Genomic DNA, 7,369 nt, shown 5'->3' on the forward strand with positions numbered 1-7,369 from the left:
CACGACTGCTTCCATAGGCTAGAACCATCATTGTCTAGAGTATGGTGGGATGGAAGTGCACACGTCAACAAAGGGACCTCGTGTTCTTCATAGACGACAACAACTTTGCCTACTTATCACTCTTAAAGAGCCCTCTCCCCAACATCTAAAAAAAGAATCAATGTTTTGTCTCAACTATATTTTCTCTACTGCCGATTTCAATGGTTTATTGGTGTTGACAACTTTGATCAAAAAACTTTTGTGAATCCTATGAAGAAGTATTTTTTCTTAGAATGTGCTTGCAGCCTCTTGTACAAGTGATCTTAAACTACATAAATAATTATTCTACTTATCCCTCCAAATTGCATGTTAATTAATAGATTTTGTTTGAAATTTTGAGTTTGGCATTTTGTCAAACTTTTTTTGGGTTTGCTGGTTTATGCTTGATTCAATGGTTTTTTGAGACATAATCTCTTTATTTTAAACTTAGTGGAAAATGATTGCCTAATACACTAAATGCAACAATAACCCCAAATCCAAGCAATTTAAGAGGAAGTAAGGGAGAACATTTTATCAAACACAATTATAATGATCTGATCTTTGTTTATTCTTCACAAGCTTGTTGTAGATGCAGATTTAGAGTGTGAATACACCCAAAACTTGGAATAAATCTTATTTTGACTTTCAGGAGTATTTTCCAGCCTCTATACAATTGTGGGTCAGCTATACAAGGAATATTTAACAAATGTTTGCACTCAACAATGAGGAAATTAAGTGAACGTGTAGCTTACTATTGGCCACAACCTCAAGAATATGGTTGCAATCTCCAACCTTAAGAAAATTATCAGTTCTTCTTAGTGCACCCTCACTCCTCCATAATAAGCAACCCTTTTGTGTAGTGGAATGAAGAAAATTAAATCAACTAATAATAAACCACTCATACAAATAAATAGTAGAAATATATCCAAACCAGACATGGTAGAAAAGGCCTCAACCTTACAGTGTTCCTCACATTCTCTTTATTAATCAATCCAATGTACAAAGAATGATAATAGTACAAATAAATACATGAGGAAGTTGGTATCAAGATAGTACGACTATCTTAGACACTATGGTTGAGAAAATATCTCAACAACACACTAATCTAGGACCTTAACTAGTTGGAGAGAATATCTCAACAAACTAAGCCTAAACTGACTCCTAATCATGAGGAACAAACTCAATCTAGAAAGGTAGGATTAAGTCCTAACTTTCGTGATTTTAATTAATTTAATAATTTGGACTTATAATTTTTTTTTAAAGTGAGAGTGAGGCTAACATTCCCCCCCAATGATAAGTCCAAAATAAGAACAAGAAACCCTCTTCCAAGTTATCAAGTTGATCCTCAAAAAACACTGCCTGAAAAACCGCCAAAGCTGGATGCTAAAGAAACTGCTTGAAATCAACATCCTTTGTCCATTGACAAAACATTGAGAACACCCACTAGCTACGTTGATGTTGACAGCCCACTCGCGAATTTGTTGATGTCGAAAACTGCGCACTGCAGCTTTTGTTGTTGATGCCCACTAGCTGAATTTGTTGAAGAACAACTCACTGTTACTTTTGCTATGTTTGAAAATAGCTCACTGCTGACTTTGTTATCGGTCGCCCACTGACAAATTTGTTGATGCTCACTCAATGATGAAAATGCCCACCAGCTGCTTCGCTGATGTTGTCGAGACTTTCAGTCTGACAACCACTGTCAATTTCATTGACATTTTCCCCTGGCAATGTAACCAAGTTGTAAGCTACGTGAAAGATTTCAATTTTCATACCAACATAGGAAGATTCAAATTAGTAACATGGAAATAGGGTCATAAATACATATGATTCCCTTCTTACCCCTTTCACCCAATTCTACAAAACTAAATGCATCCTTTATTTTTGCAAGAATATCCTTCAGAATCAGCGTCTCCAGCTTTCGTGTTAAAAACTCTTTAATAGCTTCAAAATGTATCTTCTGCATTTCTACAAAAATATCGAATGAACGATGCTCAAAATCATTATGAAAGGCTTTATATGCCTCCTTGTACTCTTTACTTTCTGATAAAACGTCTAATTGCTTCATTAACTATAGTCTTCCCATAGCCCTATTTAAATGCCGATAAGACTACTCTTATAAATTCAACATTAGGCAAAATCATTAAAGAAGTCAGATTCACTAAACACACGCAGCCAGGGAAAATTTTAAGAACGCCCCTAAATTTATAAGTATAATAAATGGGCGAATCTCCATGGTATATAGGAAAAATGGAAGGCGATTTTATCAATAATATAATATGTATATATAATTTTTTGGCGAATCTCTCACCAGGCATGGCGAATATTTTACTCAATTATAAAATCTTGTAAGATCTTGGTATTACCATGGGTTATCATAAACATGGAGCTTAAAAATTACTATTAGTAATTTATAAAAAATAATAAAATTAATAGTTGATTTGTATTCTATTTTTTGTTTCAACCATTATAAAATGTTTAACATACATTAAATTACAACATCCATTTTTACTCTTGATCCCCCGAGAGGGATCAAATATTTTTTCACTCTATGCTAGTTTTCTTATCACAATATTTGATACCTCTGGGCGGTTAGTAGATCCAGAGTAAAGATGGATCTATGCTGGTTTAATTTCTCCATTTAAATAGGCTACATTATACCATGGGTCAATACCATGTGCCATTTTGGTGAATACCATGGGTCAATACCATGTGCCATTTTTATTTTTATTAATACTAATATTAGGGTTAATAATGTTGTTTTGCATGGTATTAACAACAATCTAGTCCATGGTATTTGTCACATAGTATTTTTCCCATAGGTTTCACCTAAATATAAAGCATTTTTTGAGTGTTCGTAAATATAAGGTGACTTATGGAGTAAATATAAAAAAATGTTTTATTTGTTTACCATACCTCTCGTTTATTTATAATTTTTATTAATTTACCATACCTCTTTTACAAATATGGTATTTGGCCCATAGGATTCACTTAAATAAAACCTCTTTCTTGAGCCTTCATAAATAGAACGAGGGTTATGGACTAAATATAAAAAGAGGTTTTATTTATTTACCATACGTCTAGTTTATTTATATTTTTATTTATTTACCATACCTTTTGAGTAAGTATAAAAAGACATTTTATTTATTTACCATACCTCCACATTACTTATATTTTTATTTGTTTACACCCTTGCATGTATATAAGGTGACTTTGGAGTAAATATAAAAAATGTTTTATTTATTTACCATACTTCTCATTTATTTATATTTTTATTAATTTACCATACCTCTTTTATAAATATGGTATTTGGCCCATAGAATTCACTTAAATAAAACCTATTCTTGAAAATGGGCGAATGGAAGGTTGTAGCTCCTAATTTCAAGGGCTAAATTTACATTTTTTACCCTCTCCCTTAAAAGAAGGTGGGCTATTTGACGTGATTTGTAAAAATGTAATATGATACAAAATAATCGTCCACTAAAAAATTAAAACCCCTTAATTTCGCCAAAGGGCTAACATTCGCCCCTAAAATCACCCCTACACGCAACTTATAATCATCCATCGTAGTTTTCGAAAACAGCTCTGCTTGGACTTTGAATACAGTTGCAGAGAGCAGCAACAACCACATTTGAGAGACTCAAACCAAAATCCAATCGTTCGTGAATGGTTGCATAACTAGTGGCAGCAGGGTAATGGCAATGAAGTTGGTTGACAATTATGTCGTGGGATCCAACTACCGAAGAGATTCTTCTAACATTCAATCCAACGCTGTAGATCAGTGCATAGTGGAAATTGGTGGAGTTTTTATAAAAAGAAAACACCTTACCATCTAATAAAAAAAAATATTTATTAATACTTTATTGGTGAATAAGATTTGAATTTTATACATTTACATTGGAACGTGCTCCACTGCTAGCGATTTCTTTGCTGAAAAAAACTGGTGCTGATTATGATCCTAATTTGGTTTAAATTTTTCAGATCCTAATTTGGGTTAAACTCACCAGACTGTTACTACCTTACTGGAGCGCTGCTTGCTAAGGGAATCAAAAGTAGAGTTGGTAGTTGGCTCCCAATTTACATGCACCAAAATATGCGTGGATGTTGATCTAGAAAAGAGGAAATCAAAAGTGGAGTTGGTAGCTCACTCGCAATTTACATGCACCAAAATATGCGTGGATGTCAATTTAGAAAAGATCTAGAAAAGGGGCTTCCTTCTATGATTAATATCACAACAAGGGAGTGGATACATCGCCAAACCATAGATTACGAGAAAACATAATTCAAATGTTTTTTATGTCATAAATACCAACACTTTGCTAAATGTGGTTGTATGTCACGAATACGACCACTTTGCTAGAGAATGTTGCAAGACTCCTAGAAGAAAAGGGCCAAAAACTACAACAGATCAAGGATAACAATCGCAGATACAAAGAAAAGAAGGAAATAAATTGACATCGGCACCATATGCAAACACCCAAAACAAAAACGAAGCCTCCACATCTATAAACCACTTTGAGGTTATTCAAAATCATGAATAAGTTGGTCAAGAGGATCCAAAGCCTAACTCGAAATGGGGAGTAAAGAAATGAAGAATATAAAGGAAAGGAAATATTAAAGGGATATGCTCCAATTGCAAGCTTCAAGTTAGATCACATAATCTGGACAGGATTTAAGAAAATAGGTATATAGTTAAAGAAGGTTAAGAAAGGCTAATTGGCAATCTCCCACAACCCCTTAATTTGGATAACATGTGGGGTAAAATTTGGAATAAAGATGGTTTTCCCAAAGCTAACCTAGGAACTAGTGCATGGAAAAATTTAACTGGCATAAAATCTATAGAAAAAGAACTATTCATTGTACTCTTTACTTTCTGATAAAACGTCTAATTGCTTCATTAACTACAGTTTTTCCATATCCCTGTTTAAATGCCAATAAGACTACTCTTATAAATTCAACATTAGGCAAAATCATTAAAGAAGTCAGATTCACTAAACACACGCAGCTTATAATCATCCATCGTAGTTTTCCAAAACAGCTCTGCTTAGACTTTGAATACAATTGTAGAGAGCAGGAACAACCACTTTTGAGAGACTCAAACCAAAATCCAACCGTTCATGAACGGTTGCATGACAAGTGGCAACAAGGTAATGGAAATGAAGTTGGTTGACAATTATGTTGTGGGATCCAACTACCGAAGACATTTTAATCTTATAACATTCAATCCAATGTTGTAGACCAGTGCAAAGTGGAAATTGGGGGAGTTGTTATAAAAAGAAAATACCTTACCTTCTAATAAAAACAAAATATTTATTAATACTTTATTGGTGAATAAGTTTTGAATTTTTTACATTTACATTGGAATTACATTGGAACGTGCTCCACTGCTAGCGATTTCTATGCTGAAAAAACTGGTGCTGATTATGATCCTAATTTGGGTTAAACTCACCAGACTGTTACTATCTTACTGGAGCGATGATTGCTAAGGGAAATCAAAAGTAAAGTTGGTAGATGGCTCCCAGTTTACATGCACCAAAATATGCATGGATGTTGATCTAGAAAAGATCTAGAAAAGGGGCAATCAAAAGTGGAGCTGGTCGCTGACTCACAGTTTACATGCACCAAAATATTCATGGACATCGATTTAGGAAAGATCTAGAAAAGGGGCTTCCTTCTGTGATTAATATGACAACAGGGGAGTGGATACATCGCCAAACCCTAGATTACGAGCAAATATCATTCAAATGTTGTTTATGTCATGAATACCATCACTTTGCTAAATGTTGTTTATGTCACGAATACGACCACTTTGCTAGATAATGTTCCAAGAAAAGGGCCAAAAACTACAATAGATTAAGGGTAACAATGGCAAATGCAATGAAAAGAATGAAATAAATTGACATCGACACCAAATGCAAACACCCAAAACAAAAATGTGGCCTCCACATCCATAAACCACCTTGAGGTTATTCAAAATCATGAAGAAGCTGGTCAAGAGGATCTAAAGCCTAACCCAAAATGGGGAGTAAGGAAATGAAGAATATAAAGAAAAGGAAATATTAAAGGGATATGCTCCAATTGCAAGCTTCAAGTTAGATCACATAATCTAGACAAGATTTAAGAAAATATGCATACTGTTAAAGAAGGTTAAGAAAGGCTAATTGGCAATCTCCCACAACCCCTTAATTTGGATAACATGTGGGGTAAAATCTGGAATAAAGATGGTTTTCCCAAAGTTAACCTTTTCTGCTGGGAACTAGTGCACGGAAAAATTTCACCTGTAGAAAATCTATAAAAAAAGAACTATTCATGGGCCTTCCCAATGCGTATTATGTGAAAAATCCAAAGAAAATACCTATCATGTTTTTAAACTGTGTTCATTCTCCACCGAAGTATGGAAATTTGCAATCCCAAACGTGAGTGATGTTACCCATATCACCTAGAACAATGTACACATTAGGAAAATCTAGGACATGCAAAACAAAAGTAGCTACATCGTTGGCAATTCGAAATTCTCATTGATTATTTATGGAGGGAGAGGCAATCAAAACTTTAGGCAAAGAACCATTATGCTCATGCTAGAGTCAATGACGAAGAAAACAAATTGACTTAATGCAAATTAAAAAAAAAATAAAGTTTTGAATTTTATTACAACCTTAAGTTTACATCAGACGATCATATAAATTAAATGTTCCGTAAATATAGGTATACATAAATGTTATTATTAATATTAATATTACTATATAATAATATTCAAATTAGTATTCAAATTAGTAATACATAATAATAATAATTTAAGTGAATAAAATTAGAAAATTTAAATTAATTTCTTGTTAAATGAGTTACGTGTCAGAGAAAAAAAGAAAGAAAAGAAAACGGTTCCAAAAAATTGAATGATTTATAAGTAATTTTCAGAACAAGAAATCGTAAATTAATCAAATAAAATAAATCATTTCCTAAAATCTGTGAATAACAACTTAAATTAACATTTTGATATTTATTGTCTCAAGTTATTATAAATAACAACATTATTGAAAATTTTGATATTTATCTAAATTTAATTTATAGATGAAATGAAACTAATAAATATAAATAATTTTATAATATAAAACAATCATAATTATATAATAATATAATTTGCATTGTTCATGAGAGTGGGACCATTACTGAAATCCTTAGAGTCCAGGGGGGACCCGAGAACCACTATGTGAGCGTGAGAGGATGGAAATTGCTAGACCAAAGGAGGATGGCTACGTTGACCCTCCAATTTCAAGAAGTCCAATGCATACTGAGATACAGGGCAACTAAAGAGCGTGTGGATGCAATCCGGAGTGCAGGCATGGCGACCATA

The sequence above is a fragment of the Pinus tabuliformis genome, chromosome 4_2 (genome assembly GCF_031772625.1).
Source record: "Pinus tabuliformis cultivar Carrire ecotype Pingquan chromosome 4_2, CPIR1, whole genome shotgun sequence".
NCBI lineage: Eukaryota > Viridiplantae > Streptophyta > Pinopsida > Pinales > Pinaceae > Pinus > Pinus tabuliformis.